This window comes from Carcharhinus amblyrhynchos, chromosome 20, assembly GCF_965287045.1.
Source record: "Carcharhinus amblyrhynchos chromosome 20, sCarAmb.v2.hapA, whole genome shotgun sequence".
NCBI lineage: Eukaryota > Metazoa > Chordata > Chondrichthyes > Carcharhiniformes > Carcharhinidae > Carcharhinus > Carcharhinus amblyrhynchos.
The window spans coordinates 43,188,580-43,205,674 of record NC_137343.1 but is presented as its reverse complement, the minus strand read 5'-3'; the positions used below and the strand labels follow the sequence as shown (position 1 = coordinate 43,205,674).

The following is a 17,095-nucleotide window of genomic DNA, read 5'->3' as shown; positions in this document are numbered from 1 at the left end:
AAAGCTTGATGTATGAGGACCGTTTGAGGACCCTGGGTCTGTACTCAATGGAGTTTTGAACAATGAGGGAGAATCTCATTGAATACTGAAAAGCCTGGATAGCGTGGACATGGGAAGATGTTTCCATTAGTAGGAGAGACTAGGATCCAAGGGCACAGCCTCAGAATAAAGGGAAGACTCTTTAGAACCGAGATGAAAATGTGCCTGGCTAGCTCAGCCAGTAGAGCATGAGGCTCTCAATCTCAGGGTCATGGGTTCAATCCCCACATTGGGCACCATTGTTTTGAAGGAATTTCATCAGCCAGAGGGTAGTGAGTCTATGGAATTCACTGCCACAGAAGGTTGTGGAGGCCTGGTCTTTGAGTGTATTTAAGACAGAGATAGATAGCTTCTTTGTTGGTAAAGGGATCAGAGGTTACAGAGAAAAGGCGGAAAAATGGGATTGAGAAACTTATCATCTATGATTGAGTGGTGGAGCAGACTTGATGGGCCGAATGGCCTAATTCTGCTCCTATATCTAAAGATCTTATGATAATAAGTAGAAGCAGAAATTCCTCCGCCACATACGAACAGTGGCAGCTGTGTTTACCGTCTACAAGATGCACTATAGGAACTCACCAAGATTCCTTAGACAGCACCTTCACCACCACTACCATCTAGAAGGACAAGAGCAGCAGATACTTGGGGAACACCATCGCCTGGCAATGCCCAAAGCCATTCACAACACTAACTTGGAAATATATCACCGTTCCTTCAGCGTTGCTGGGTCAAAATCCTGGATTTCCCTCCCTAACAGCACTGTGGGTGTACCTCCACCTCAGGGGCTGCAGCAGCTCAAGAAGGCACCTCACCAGAACGTTCTGAAAGGCCTCATGTTTCACTCTCTCTTTATAGCAAGAACCTGCTCCACACGAGCCTCACACCAGGGTTAAGGAGAGGTAGTGGCATTGTCACTGGGCTACTAATCCAATCTATAGACCAGTCAGCCTAACGTCAGTTGCTAAAGTCCATTATCAAGGATTTCATAACCCAACATTTGGAAGGCAGTGGTATAATCAAACAAAGTCAGCATGGATTTACAAAAGGGGAAATGGGTTTACATCATGCTTGATGAATCTATTGGAATTTGTTGAGGCTGTAATGAGTAGAGTTGACTGAGGAGAACCAGTGGATGTGGTTTATTTAGATTTTCAGAAGGCTTTTGACAAGGTCTCACATAACAAGACTACTATGTAAAGTTAAAGCACATGGGATTGCAGGTAATGTCTTAAGATGGATAGAAAGCTGGTTGGCAGATAGGAAGCAAAGAGTTGGCATAAATGGGTCCTTTTCTGATTGGCAGTCTGTGACTAGTGGGGTTCTGCAGGAATCTGTGCTCGGACCCCAACCGTTCACATTATATATTAATGATTTGGAAGAGGGAACTGAATGTATTATCCCCAAATTTGCAGATGATACAAAGTTGGGTGGGAAGGTGAGCTGTGAGGGGGATGCAGAGATGCTTCAGCATGATTTGGACAGGCTGAGTGTGTGGGCATGTGCATGGCAGCTGCAGTATAATGTGGATAAATGTGAGGTTATCCACTTTGGTAGCAATAATAGGAAGACAGATTGTCACTTGAATGGATGTAAATTGGGAGAGATGGATACTCGGTGAGACCTTGGTGTACTTGTGTATCAGTTGCTGAAAGTAAATGTGCAGTTACAGCAGGCAGTAAAGAAGACAAGTGGTATGTTGGCCTTCATAGCGAGAGGATTTGAGTATTTGAGTATAGGGATATAGATATTTTGCTGCAATTGTACAGGGCGTTGGTGAGGCCACACCTGGAGTACTGTGTGCAGTTTTGGCATCCTTATCTGAGGAAGGGTATCCTTGCTATAGGGGGAGTGCAGTGAAGGTTTAAATGACTGATTCCTGGGATGGCAGATATGTCATATGAGGAGAGACTAAGTGAGCTCGGATTATATTCACTGGAGTATAGAAGAGTGAGAGGGGATCTCATAAAAACTTACAAAATTCTACCAGGGTTAGATGAATGTTCCTAATGGTGGAGGAGTCCAAAACTCAGGGTCAGAGTTTGAGGATGAGGGGTAAACCTTTGAGAACTGAGGTAAGGAGAAATTTCTTCACCCAGAGGGTGGTGAGTGTGTGGAATTCACTGTCACAGAAATTAGTTGAGGCCAAAATGTTGTCTGATTTCATGAAGAAATTAGATATCGCTCTAAGGCCTAAAGGGATCAAAGATATTGGGGGGGGGGGGAGGTCAGGATATTGAATTTGATGATCATCCATGATCAAGTTGAATGGTGAAGCAGGCTAGAAGGGCGGAATGGCCTACTCCTGCTTCTAGTTTCTATGTAAACCCAGGATAATAATCTGGGGACTCGAGTTCGAATCCCCACCGTGGCAGGTGGTGAAATTTGAATTCAATAAAAACCTCAAATTTAAAGTCTGATTTCGACCATGAAACGATTGTCAAATGTTGTAAAAACGTCCTTTAGGGAAGGAAATCTGCCGTACTTACCCGGTCTGGCCTACATGCAACCCCAAAGCCACAGCGATGTGGTTTACTCTTAAACGCCCTCAGGAATGGGTGATAAATGCTGGTCCAGCCATTTATCCCATGAACGAATTAAGAAAAAGTTTTGCTAACCTACTCTAAATTGCCAGCTTGATCCTGAAGAGTGTCTGAGTGGAATCCAAGGATGAGTTAATGCAGATTAAGATTCTTGGAAATAATGGAAACAGTTGGAGATACAGTCCTGGTTTCTCACATATAATCCTCAGTACAGTCAGAGTGTCTTAACGCACGTTACATTTCACATATGTCTGCGGACGTCATTCACTTGCCTGAAGAATGGTATTTATAGACAGTTAGAGAAAAGTGAAATCATTTTATGCAGTTAGATAATGCTGTGAGATTGGGGGATTCACAATTACAGGAACAGGGTTTGGTTTGGTAGCAGCAAGCCCCAGTATACCACAAGACTATTTATTTAACCTTTCTGTACTTTAATTCTAATCGAAAAAGCCAATTCAAATGAAGTCCAATCAAGGTTCTCACACGGACCAGATCCAAGCAGATTGAGGCGTGAAACTGAACCTGATATTTGCAATTAGTAAATGGACAGTCACTGAGACTCACTCGCATGTTGCAGAGATTGAAGAACGACTGCATTACAGATTCAGCGAACTGCTTCATTCTCGTGTAAATTATAATGTGTTGTTGTAGCCAGGCATGTTTTCCAGATGTATTCACAGAATCATAGATTCTACAGTGCAGAAAGAGGCCATTCGGCCCATCGAGTCTGCACTGACCACAATCCCACCCAGGCCCTATCCCCATAATCCTATGCATTTTACCCTGCTAGTTCCCCCTAACACTAATGGACAATTTATCATGGCCAATCCACCTAACCTGCATATCTTTGGATTGTGGGACGAAACTAGAGCACCCAGAGGAAACCCATGCAGACATGGGGAAAATGTGCAAACTCCACACAGACAGTCACCCAAGCTGAGAATTGAACCCTGGTCTCTGGCACTGTGAGGCAGCAGTGCTAACCACTGTGCCACCATGCCACCCTATTGTGGTAGAAAAGAGAGACAGAAAAAGGAAAAGGCGAAGAGGGGAACAAGAGAGAGAAGGGAACGGAGAGTGCAAGACAAGGAAAAAGAGCAAGAGGGAAGATAGAGAGAGTAAGAGCTTTAGAAGGAGAGTGGTTGGTGGTGGAGAGAGAGTGGGGGGGGGGAGAGAGAGATGGGGTGAGGGGGTTGAGAGAGAGGGGGTGGCAGGGAGAAAGAGAGGTTGGGGGGGTGGAGAGAAAGTGTGGGGGGGAGAGAGATGGGGTGGGGGTGAGAGAGGGAGTGAGGAGAGAGGGAGTGACGGGGGAGGGAGAGGGGTTGAGGATAGAAAGTGAGTGGGTGGAGAAAGTGTGGGGGAGAGAGAGTAGGTGTGGGGGAGAGATGGGGTGCTGTGCAGAGAGAATGGATGGGAGGGTGGAGACTGACTGGGGGGGCATGAAAAGTGGGGGAGGAGAGAGTGTTGGTGGGAGGGAGAGAGAGAGAGTGGGTGGGGGCAGAGGGAGAGAGAATGAGGGGGTGGGGAGAGAGTGGGTGGGGGGGGCAGAGAGGAAGAGGGAGAGTGGGAGAGAGGGAATGGGCATGGGTGATGGGGCAGAGAGGAAGGTCGGAGCAGAGAGGAGGGTGGGACAGAGAGCGATGGGGCAGAGTGGGGGATTAGGGCAGTGAAGGAGGTTGGGGCAAAGAGGAGGGTGGGAGCAGAGAGGGGAGTGGGGCAGAGAGGGGGATTAGGGCAGTGGAGGGGGGGGGTTGGGGCAGAGAGTGAGGTGGGGCAGAGAGGGAGGTGGGGCAGAGAGGGAGGTGGGGCAGAGAGGGAGGTGGGGCAGAGAGGGAGGTTGTAGCAGAGAGAGGGCGGAGAGAGAGAGAGAGAATATTGAGTAATGAGAGTGGGAGCTGGGGAGACAGTAAGGGAGAAGGGAGATATTTAGTTGCCAGCCAAATAGTGAAGCTATTGGCTAAGGACAAGTTAGTCCGAGTCCCAGCAGTCAGTCCAAAAGGATCATTCAGAATGATGGGGAAGGAATGAAGAGGATCGTATCGAGTGGGCATTAAGATACAAAGCAGTGCAAGGAATCTCCCAGCCATCAAAAAATATTCTAAGAAGTTTCAGTTTTATTTACAGACTTTATCTATCCCAATATGGCATCCGCAGTGATTGGAATGTGCTGCTTGGGAGGCCTCAGATCCTTTAAAAAAATACCTGGATGAGCACTTGGCACTCCATAACATTCAGGGCTATGGGTCAAGTGCTGGCCAGTGGGATTAGGAGGGCTGGTCAGGGCATTTCACGTGTCAGTGCAGGCTCGATGGGCCGAAGGGCCTCTTCTGCCCTGTAGGATTCGGTGAATATGGCTGCCGGCTCAAAAATGTAGGCTGCCCCATGGTGACACTCAGTGGTCAAAGCCTGTAACTGCAGACAGGTTCAATAACTTTCAAACATTCACCAAGCAGCTATTATTTTATCAACTATTTAATGCCATGTGACAGAATTTTCAAACCCTTATCGCAGGGACCACTTACCGGCATAGCTGGTACCGTATCCAAGCATTGGTACGTTTATAATGTGCCTCTGGACTGAGGCCTGAGGTAAGAGTTTCTTTGTAAGTTGCAGTCTATACAGCACGATGCTCCTTAAAGTACAGCGTGAGGAAGTGCTGCACTGTCAGAGGTGCCGTTGCTTAGACACGGCTGATCCTCTCTCTCGGGCAGACGGGAAAGGTTCCGTGACACCGTTGTGAGGGACAGCCAGGGAGTACTGTCCAATGTTAATTGCACCATTAACATCACTGAAATATATTACTTAGTCATTGTTATTGTATTGCGGTTTGTGGGAGCTTGCTGTGTGCAAACTGCTGGCTGCATTTCCTACATTACACAAGTGGCTACTTCGTTAGTCGGAAAGCGCTTCGGGACGTCCTGAGGCTGCGAAAGGCGCTACGCAAACGCACAGTGGTTGGCGCTGCTGCCTGACAGCGCCAGGAACCCCGTTCAATTCTGGCCTCGGGTCACAGCTCCGGTTTTCTCCCCGCAGTCCGCAGATGTGGGGGTTAGGCTGACTGGCTGTGCTGAATTGATCTTCAGGCGGATCGAGGGGGTAGACGTGTGGGTTATGGGAATAGGGCCTGGGTGGGATTGTGGTGGGTGCAGACCCGATGGGCCAAATGGCCTCCTTCTGCACTGTGGGGGTGGGTGGGGGGACGGATTCTACGGTTCCAGGTCTTCCTTTCTTTGACGACCACCCAGAGGTGAGTTGCAGACTGGAATCTAATCAAGGGGCTCAGAGAGAAGGTCTCCCTCTGCACGGTGACCCTAAACCATTGCGAGGGTGTGGTGGTGGGCACGTCTCAGCCATTCTTCATTGGGAAGCTTCAAACACAGAGCGTCAGCGTGCTTTTCAACACTGAATACCGTCACAGCTGAACCTGCAGCACCTCTGCTGCTGCCAGGCCTGTAACCGGACGGTGAGCTTTGGGAGCTTCCGGTGTCCGAGAAGTGCACTGGTTCACAGCTTTAATCCCCACTGGGTAAGGTCAGAGATAGATGAATGGATCACTGGGAATGAGTTACAGGCTGCAATTTCATCGAGAGCTTAAACGAAGCCTTAAAGCTTGAAAGCAAGTTTAAATCGTTTACAACAATCACCAGAAGCACAAAGAGAGATTGCAGTTTTAAAATAGCTCCTGTTCATTAGCTATTTATAACAATGTACACTTTGGGGAGCCTTGGGCCTGTTTTATTTCCTTCTCAGTTGTCCTGTTGAGTGACTTCCCCAGGTGCAGTCAGTGTACAGAACATGGCCAAACTGTCATCTTATATTATTAAAGAAAACACAGGAAGGGCACAAAGATACTCGCAATATGTACGTAAAAGACAAAGAAGAAATTCACAGAGGATTCTAGCATGTGACATTCTCCACAATAAATCACGGCTGAAGCAGTTTCCTGTTTAAAGGAAAGTCGATGGTAGTTTGAAAAAAGCAGGAATGAAAGGGATTGTGGAGTTAGCTGGACACTGGGATCATGGCTCAGACGGAGAAAAACATTTGCACTGACTTAATGGGCCGAATGGCCTTTCCTATTCCTTTATTTTGTTCCTTCGCAGGATATAGCTGACAAAACCAATATTTATCACTGGTGAGGCCGCAGCTGGAGTGCTGTGTGCAGTTTTGGTCGCCGCACTTATGCAAGGATATTTTGGCCTTGGAGGGAGTGCAGAGGAGGTTTACTAGGCTGATACCGGAGTTGAGGGGGTTGAGCTATGAGGAGAGGCTGAATAAACTAGGCTTGTACTCGTTAGAGTTTAGAAGAATGAGGGGAGATCTCATTGAGACATATAAGGTGATGAATGGGATGGATAGGATAGAGGTGGAGAGGATCTTCCCGCTCAGAAAGGACAGTAGGACTACAGGGCACAGCCTCAAGATAAAGGGGGGGGCCCGTTTAGAACGGAGTTGAGGAGGAACTTCTTCACTCAAAGGGTGGTGAATCTCTGGAATTCTCTGCCTGTTGAAGTGGTGGAGGCTACCTCGCTAAATATTTTTAAGACACGGGTTGATGGGTTTTTGATGAGAGAGGGGATTAAGGGTTATGGGGAGAGGGCGGGAATGTGGAACTGAGCCACGACAGATCAGCCATGATCTTATTGAATGGCGGGGCAGGCTCGAAGGGCCAGATAGCCTACTCCTGCTCCTATTTCTTATGTTCTTATTATCGCCCATTTTTAATTCCTTGAGAAGGTGATGAACAGCCACCTTCATCAGTATAACTGAGTAACTTTCAAGGCCATTTAGAGGGCAGTTAGAATTCGCAGGATTCCTGCAGTGCAGAGGGATGCCGTTCGGCCCATCAAGTCTGCACTGACCCTCTGACAGAGCGTTTTGCCCAGGCCCTCTCCTTCGCCCGACTCTTGCCTGGCTAATCCCTCTAACTGCACATTTTTGGGACACTAAGGGGCAATTTAGCATGGCCAATCATCCTAACCTGCACACCTTTAGGGTGAGGGAGGAAACCGCAGCACCCGGAGAAAATCCATGCAGACACGGGGAGAATGGGCAAACTCCACACGGACAGTGACCCAAGGCTAGAATCGAACTCAAACGCAGTGATTAAGAACATAAGAACATAAGAAATAGGAGCAGGAGTAGGCCATCTAGCCCTTCGAGCCTGCCCCGCCATTCAATAAGATCATGGCTGATCTGTCGCTGCTCAGTTCCACATTCCCGCCCTCTCCCCATAACCCTTAATCCCCTCGCTTATCAAAAACCCTTCAACCCGCGTCTTAAAAATATTTAGCGAGGCAGCCTCCACCACTTCAACGGGCAGAGAATTCCAGAGATTCACCACCCTTTGAGTGAAGAAGTTCCTCCTCAACTCCGTTCTAAACCGCCCCCCCTTTATCTTGAGGCTGTGCCCCCTAGTCCTACTGTCTTTTTTGAGCGGGAAGAGTCTCTCCACCTCTATCCTATCCATCCCATTCATCATCTTATACGTCTCAATGAGATCTCCCCTCATTCTTCTAAACTCTAACGAGTACAAGCCTAGTTTATTCAGCCTCTCCTCATAGCTCAACCCCCTCAACTCTGGTATCAGCCTAGTAAACCTCCTCTGCACTCCCTCTAAGGCCAAAATATCTTTGCGCAGGTGCGGCGCCCAAAACTGCACACAGTACTCCAGCTGCGGCCTCACCAATGCCCTATACAGCTGCAGCAAGACCTCCCTACTTTTATATTCAATCCCCCTCGTTATGAAGGCCAGCATCCCATTCGCCTTCCTGACCACCTGCTGCACCTGCAAGCTGGGTTTTTGCGACTCATGCACAAGGACCCCGAGGTCCCTCTGCACCGTCGCCTGCTGCAGTTTTTCGCCCCGTAAGTAATAGTCCTTCCTACCATTCTTCCTACCAAAGTGGACCACCTCACACTTGCCAACATTAAATTCCATTTGCCATTTCCTGGCCCATTCGCCCAGCCTATCTAGATCCTTCTGCAGACTCTCCACACCCTCCGCACAATTTGCCGTTCCCCCAATCTTGGTGTCATCAGCAAATTTCGACACCCTGCACTCGGTTCCCTCCTCCAGATCCAGATTAGCACAGCTCTCTCTCACAGCGCCAGGGTCCCTGTGAGGCAGCAGTGCTAACCACTGCGCCCATATCAATCAATCAATCACAAGCAAGTCTATCACACTGTTGTGGTTCTGGAGTCATGTTATAAACCTGAACCAGCAAGAACAGTAGATTTCTTTCCCTAAGGGACATTTTTTACAACTCGGATTTTTAACACTATCAGGTACTTTTGTAGTTGCCATTACTGATGTTTATTTCAGATTGATTTAATACATTGATTTTAAATTCCCGAGCTGCCAAGGTGTGATTGAAACAAACGTCTTTGGATGATTAGATTAGGCAGCTTGGATGAGTGTAATATAACCACAATGCTATTATACATCCTACTTTCCTTCCCCCTCTTCACAATTCATAGCTGTGGAAACTCCCCAAGTAGAGCAAAGCAGCAACAGTTTTCCCTTTTACTTTAAACTGGCTTATCCACAGACATTGTGGCTGGAATCTTCCACTCACTGTAGCGGAACCAGAGAATCCCACCCGGGAGACCACACACACACACACACACACACACACACACACACACACAAACACACGAATGCAAGCACACACAAATGCACACTTGCATGCGCGTACACATATACTGGCCTTCTCACGAACATGCTTTTCCCCATCTCTCTGACGTTCTGCTTTTCTCACATGCACCATCTTCCCTATCTTTCACATTACACACAAGACCATAAGACAGAGGAGTAGAACTAGGCCACTCAGCCCATCAAGTCTGCTCCATCATTCAATCATGGCTGATTGTTTTCTCATCCCCATTCTCCTGCCTTTTCCCCATAACCCCAATCCCCTTATTAATCAAGAACCTATCTATCTCTGTCTTAAAGACACTCAATGACCTGGCCTCCACAGCCTTCTGCAGCAAAGAATTCCACAGATTCGCCACTCTCTGGCTGAAGAAATTCCTCCTCATCTCTGTTTTAAAGGATCGTCCCTTTAGCCTGAGGTTGTGCCCTCTGGTTCTAGTTTCTCCTGCTAGTGGAAACATCCTCTCCACATCCACTCTATCCAGGCCTCGCAGTATCCTGTAAGTTTCAATAAGATCCCCCCTCATCCTTCTAAACTCCAATGATTACAGACCCAGGTATTCTCCTCATGTTTCCCGCTATATCTCGCATACATGGGTTCTCTTCATTTCTCTTGAACACCCATACTCCCTCAACCACTCTGAGACTGTTCTAACTCTACACGCCTGAGGTTCCTCCTTCAGCCACTTTGGAAGATTTCTCCCCTGATCAGTAGAAACTGAACTCAAACTCCACCTTCCCCTCAGACCGATTTGGTGACAGTTTCACTGTTTGCTCTCCCAATCCTGGCTCTTCCTGTCTCTCACTCCACTCTACTTTGTTACCTTCAGGCTACAAGTGAGACTGGTAACTTATCTGAAATAGGTGGGGGGGGTGACATTGGCACATCGAACATCGCTGACAGCAGTCCAGGTCTATACAGCAGTCCATGTCCATGTCTTTTTCAAGTCTTTGAATGATAAGTGGTGAGTAACATTTGTACCACACAATTGCCGGGCAATGACTTGATTTGATGTATTTCTTATTGTCACATGTTTTAGCATACAGTGAAAAGTATTGTCCATCACCCCTTGACATTCAATGGCATTGCTGAATCCCCCACTGTCAGCACCCTGGGGGCTATCATTAACCAGACACTGAATTGGACCAGCCATATAAATACTGTGGAGGAAACCCACACAGGCACGGGGAGAATGTACAAACTCCACACAGGCAGTGACTGAGGCTGGAATCAAACCTGGGTCCTTGATGCCGTGAGACAGCAGTGCTAGCCACTATGCCCCCATGCCACCCAGATGTCTGGGTTAGGTGCTTTGGCCAGGCTAAATTGGCCCTTAGTGTCCCAGAATGCATAGCTTAGAGGGATTAGCAGGGTAAATATGTGGGGATAAGGCCTAGGTGGGACTGCTGTTGGTGCAAATTCAAAGAGCCGAATGGTCTCCTTCTGCACTGTATGATTCTATGATTCTGAAAGGAAGCCATCGTGAGAGGAACAGCATTCAGAACAATATCAAGATCAGAGGCTGGGAGTCCTGCGGTGAGTAACTCACCTCCTGACTCCCCAAAGCCTGGTCCCTCTCTACAAAGCACAATTCACCAATGTGATGGAATATTATCCACTTACATTGATGAATGGAGCTCCAACAACACCCAAAACCGCCCAGGACAAAGCAGCCCACTTGATTGGCACCCCATCCACCACTTGGATTGGCACTCTATCCACCACTTGGATTGGCACTCTATCCACCACTTGGATTGGCACCCCATCCAATCCCTCCATGAACAACGGTAAAAGATGCACTGAAGCGACTCACCAAGGTTTCTTTGACAGCACCGGGCAACTCTACAACTGCTTCCATCTAGAAGGATAAGGGCAGCAGATGCATGGGAACCGCCACCACCTGCAAGTTCCCCTCCAAGTCCTGACTTGGAACTGTTTTGTTGTTTCTTGACCGACGCTGGCTCAGAATCCTGGAACTCTAACAGCACCGTACGTGTACCTACACCACATGTACTGCAGTGGTGCAGAGAGGTGGCTCACCAACACCTCCCTCCCAACAGCAATTAGGGATCGGCAATGAAAATGCTGGCTTTGCCAGCGATGCCGGTATCATGTCTAAAAAAAAATCATCAAGCACTTTTGTTGTTCCCCTTGTATTGTTACTATGGCAACAAGATGTTCCAGCAGCCAGGGCAACGTGAAAATATGGCATTCCAGTCCTGGAGCAGAATAAATTTGGGATGTTCGAACAACCACATCCCTTCACTCACCTAACGCTTTCCCACCTCTGAAACTGAGACAAGTGAGGGGAATGGGAGTGCGACCATGACCTCCCAGCTGAGGTGGCACGGTGGCACAGTGGTTAGCATTGCTGCCTCACAGCGCCAGGCACCTGGGTTCGATTCCCGGCTTGGCTCACTGTCTGTGTGGAGTTTGTACGCCCTCGCTGTGTCTGCATGGGTTTCCTCCGGGTGCCCCGATTTCCTCCCACAGTCCAAAAATCATAGAGTGGAATCCCTTCAGTACAGAAGGAGGCCATTCAGCCCATTAAATCTGTTCCAACCACAGGCCCTATTCCCGTAACCCTGCTAACCCTGCCACCAAGTGGAATATTCTCTGTAAACATATTTCTTCTCGAATATTTACCCTGCTAATCCCCCTGACACTAGGGTCAATTTAGTCTGGCCAATCAACCTGACCCACACATCTTTGGACTGTGGGAAGAGACTGGAGCGCCCGGAGGAAACCCACGCAGGCACGGGGAGAATGTGCAAATTCCACGCAGACTGTGACCGAGGCTGGAATCAAACCTGGGTCCTTGATGCTGTCAGGTAGCAATGCTAGCCACTATGCCACCCAGATATGTGGATTAGGTGCTTTGGCCAAGCTAAGTTGGCCCTTAGTGTCCCGGAATGCATAGCTTAGAGGGATTAGTAGGGTAAATATGTGGGGATAAGGCCTAGGTGGGATTGCTGTTGGTGCAAACTCGATGGGCCGAATGGCCTCCTTCTGCTACTGTATGATATCTACGATTCTGAAAGGAAGCCATTGTGAGAGGAACAGCATTCAGAACAATATCAAGGTTGGCCAGCTGTTAACCAGGAGAGTTTAAATGTAAAATAGCAATACCTAAAATACCAAGTCAGGGGCAAGCCTTCTCAGTGTATCGGTAAGCATGTCACAGCATCCTTCATTGCTTCCTTCTAATTTTCTGAGTTTACATAAGCATCGGAAAATGATAAATGGAAGCTTTTATTATTAGCAATAGTAAGTCTTTCTTAAGCAAAAAAAAGCAAAATCCAGTTATCACTTTGCTGGAATGGCCTGGTTTGCAGTGAGCAGGATGAGTCAGTCAACGCCATGGCAACAGGACAAAGATCAGAACTAGCTTCTCTCCCTGTTTGCTGCTGGATGGTGATCGATAAGGCTGACCACAGCTGCTCTTTTTGTTTGTCATTGGCAAAGGTTAGACACACACAGCACAGGACCATGTTACCGCTACCAACAACAGTCAGTAGTAACCCTGTTGAGGAAAGATGAAAATATGGGTTCCCTCCTTTTTGGTTCAGTAGGTGAGTAACTCATCCTCACTACTACCTAGAAGGACACGGATAGCAGGAAATAATGGCCACCTCCAAGACTCTCTTTCAGTCACACAGCATCCTGATTTGGAAATGTAGTGCTGTCCTTTCATTGTCATTGTGCCGTAATCCTGGAACTGGGGCGGCACAGTGGTTAGCACTGCTCCCTCACAGCGCCAGGGACCCTGGTTCAATTTCAGGAGTGGATCGCCATCTGTGCAGTGTCTGCACATTCTCCCTGTGTCTGCGTGGGTTTCCTCCTAGTGCTCCGGTTTCTTCCCAGTCTGAGACACGTGCTGGTTAGGTGGATTGACCACGCTGAATTCTCCCTCAGTTGTACCCGAAAAGGTGCCAAAATGTGGCGACTAGGGGATTTTCACAGTAACTTCGTTGCTGTGTTAATGTAGAATATAGAACATAGAACACTACAGCACAAACAGGCCCTTCGGCCCACAAGTTGCGCTGATCATATCCATACCTACCAGGCCTATCTATAACCCTCAATCCCATTAAATCCCATGTACTCATCCAGAAGTCTCTTAAAAGACCCCAACAAGTTCGCTTCCACCACCACCGACGGCAGCCGATTCCACTCACTGACCACCCTCCAAGTGAAAAACTTACCCCTGACATCTCCTCTGTGATGTAAGCCGACTTGTGACACTAACAAATGAACATTTTTAAAAACTCTCTATTTAACAGGCCTATATGAACATCTGTATCTGGTTGGGGAGATGGTGCGTGAGGGAGGGCTTTGTTTTCCTGGGACATTAGGACCAGTTCTGGGAGAGGTGGGTCCTATACAGACCAGATGGATTTAACAGAACCAGAACCAATGTCTCTGTGGGGCAGTTTGCTGGTGCTTTTTGGGGAGGGTTTAAACTAACTTGGCAGAGCATTGGGAACCAGGCAGGGCATTAGGAAGGTTGTACAAGGTGCACACAGGATTGGGAGAATTGGATAACACTTGAGTAAGAAATTGGTCCGACAAAGAGCTAAATAAAAAAACTTGCATTATATAGTGTCTTTCACAGCCACCAAACATCCCAAAGTGCTTTATAGTGAATGAGGCACTTTTGAAGTATAGTCATTGAGTGGCACGGTGGCTCAGCGATTAGCACTACTGCCTCACAGTCCCAGGGACCTGGGTTCGATTCCCAGCTTGGGTCACTGTCTGTGCAGTGTCTACATGTTCTCCCCGTGTCTATGTGGGTTTCCTCCGGGTGCTCCAGTTTCCTCCCACAGTCCAAAAGACGTGCTGGTTGGGTGCATTGGCCATGCTAAGTTTCCCCTCAGCGTACCCGAACAGGCGCCGGAGTGTGGCAACTAAGGGATTTTCACAGTAACTTCATTGCAGTGTTAATGTAAGCATACTTGTGATACCAATAAGTAAACTTAACTTTATTTCACTGTTGTGATGTAAGAATGTGGGAGCCAATTTGCACAGAGCGGAAACCACAAACAGCAATGTGAAAATGACCTAGTCATTGAGATGTGATTGAGGGCTAAATATTGGCCAAGACACTCCCCCGCTCTTCTTCAAAACAGTGCTACGGGATCTTTTACAGGTAGAGGGTGACTTGATCTGCTATCCTATATGAAATGATGCAGAGATACTGGCGTTGGACTGGGGTAAACACAGTAAGAAGTCTCACAACACCAGGTTAAAGTCCAACCAGTTTATTTGATAGTAAACCCACAAGCTTTCGGAAACGGTGTTCCTTCGTCAGGTGTGCGGAAGGCTGGACTCTAACCTGGAGTTGTGAGACTTCTTACTGTGTTTATCCCAAGGGAAAGACAGCATTGCTGACAATGCAGCACTCGCTCAGTGTTGCCCTGGAGTGTCAGCTTTGATTTTTGTGCTTGGGCCCTGGAGTGGTATCTGAACCCAGATGCTTGTGATTCAGAGGCAGGAACAGAGCCATGGCTGACACAGCTGAGACAAAGCATCAAAATCGATGTTAAGCTAACAGTGCACATATGTAAATGCAGGAAGCACAGTAAATAAGGTTGGTAAATGGCAGGCACAGTGTCAGATTTTCCAGGGTCCTTGGGAAACAGTGTGGGAAGCTGAAGGTGTGACATTGTGTTGGATACGGTTGATGACTAAAATTTGCCAAATGTAACAGACTATATCTGCAGAGAGTAGGATGGTTTGCACAAACTGGCAAATGAAAATGATGAGCTCATACTCTCTGTGGGGTATTCTTTTCTCTGGCTACTCAATCATAGAATCCCTACAGTGCAGAAGGAGGCCATTCGGCCCATTGAGTCTGCACCGAACACAATCCCACCCAGGGCCTATGCCCATAACTCCATGCATTTACCCTGCTAGTCTCCCTGACATTAAGGGGCAATTTAACATACCAATCCACCTAACATACCATAACATCAAATCTTTGGACTGTAGGAGGAAACAGGAGCATCTGGAGAAAACCCACACAGACACGGGGAGAGTATACAGTTTCCGCACAGACAGTGACCCAAGCTGGGAATCGATCCCAGGTCCCTGGCACTGTGAGGCAGTAGTGCTAACCCACTGTGCCACCGAGCTGCCCATGTGCTCTTCAGCTGCCTAGAAATAGTAGGACGTGGTTTGAAAAGACTCAAAAGTGGATATTGGTGACTTCAGAAGAAAGACACACAAATAGCAAATCTGTTTAGAATCATAGAATCCCTACAGTACAGAGAGAGGCCATTCAGCCCATCAAGTCTGCATCGACCACAATCCCACCCAGGAACTACCCCCATATCCCAACATATTTACCCACTAATCCCTCTAACCTCTAATCTCAGGACACTAAGGGCAATTTTTTAGCATGGCCAATCAACCTAACCCACACATCTTTGGATTTGCGGTGAATAAAAGTAACCTGGCTGTTTATGAAATGGTAAAGAGAGACTTTCACCAAACTAATTATCAATGGATTCCTTGAAATAATCTTAGCTTAAAGGTTCAGGTTTACATAGGATTGCAGACAACTTACAGCAGAGAGACAGCCTATTTGGCAAAACTGGCCTATATAGTGTTTTATGCTCCCCTGCACAAGCCTCCCCTTTCACGCTGCTTCATCTATTCCAAGTAGCATCATAAAACTTTGATTCTGGTCTGTTCTGGGGTTAACCGGTAGACAGGACAGCAGTCGATCACTCTCGTTCACCATCTGGTTCACTAATGTCCCTTGGGGCAGGAAATCTGCCATCCTTATCTAGTCTGGCCTACATATGTCTCCAAACGCATGGCACTGTGGTTGACTGGAACTGCTCTCCGAAATGACTTAGCAACCCAAAGAAAGCTCCAAGAAGGTGGCTCACCCTCACCTTCTCAAGGGCAAGAAGGAATGGGTAACAAATGCTGATTTTTCCAGAGACACGCACTTCCCCATGAAAGAATTGTTGGTTGCCATACCCCAAGACACGGGAAAGGTGAAGCCACCCAGATTTCCTTCCCTGAACACTATCAGGTGGTAAATGCACACACTGACATACCGCTGAGTTTCACTGCAATGTCCTGGCGGTAAAATAACTGATCAACACTCACTTGAACGAAGTACTTGGAGGAGAACGGTGGTCATGGAGTTGTACGCCAGCATCTGTCAGAGTGCAGAGTCACAGAGCAGAGGTCAAACTTGGCACTCTGCTGGTCTCACTGGATAAATTCACTAAGGCCTTGGAGAATCACAACAGAAAAGGACAATCAGGGGATAATAAAACTCCTCAAAGTTGTATTCTGTGACACCTCACAGAAACGTCAATAGTCGCCCAGCATTGTTGCGCCAGTGTCAGCATTTTATCCAAGAATGTCCAGGAGATGGTTAAAATGGTAAATTCTGAGGCCATCAAACACATGAGTGTCACAATAAACTCTGTGACACCACCTTGACTTAATGAGACATAGCTTTCCATTAATAACCCCATAATGGCTGTACTCGACCTTTCTAAACCCTCACTAATTTAATGTAGAGTAATGGATTCCAAGAGATTGCCCAAGACTGACTTTGGACTAGCTCCCTAAACAACTTGTACACAAAAATTGACACCCTGTTACCTCTTCTTTGATGTCTTTCTGGAGCTTTGGATGCGTGCCATCAGGTTCTTGAAACTTACCTTCTTGCAGTCTTGTTCTAAGTGTTAGGGGTGAGCCTTTAGGAGGTATGGAAGATCTACCTTCTCTGACACTGCTCCCGACAGCGAACTGAGGCTGAGAACTTGCAATGTGAGGAATAACGCTTTTTATCTTAGCAAGTTTGTGTGATTTAACTTAGCAGTGGGACCG

At 47.5% G+C, this 17,095-nt stretch overlaps 1 non-coding gene across 1 annotated transcript; it reads left to right on the top strand.

Annotated features, from left to right (window-relative positions):
• Window positions 1-202: 202 nt before the first annotated feature.
• trnae-cuc (transfer RNA glutamic acid (anticodon CUC)) lies at window positions 203-275 on the top strand. The gene has a single exon. It is a non-coding gene; the product is annotated as a tRNA-Glu (tRNA).
• Window positions 276-17,095: the final 16,820 nt, after the last annotated feature.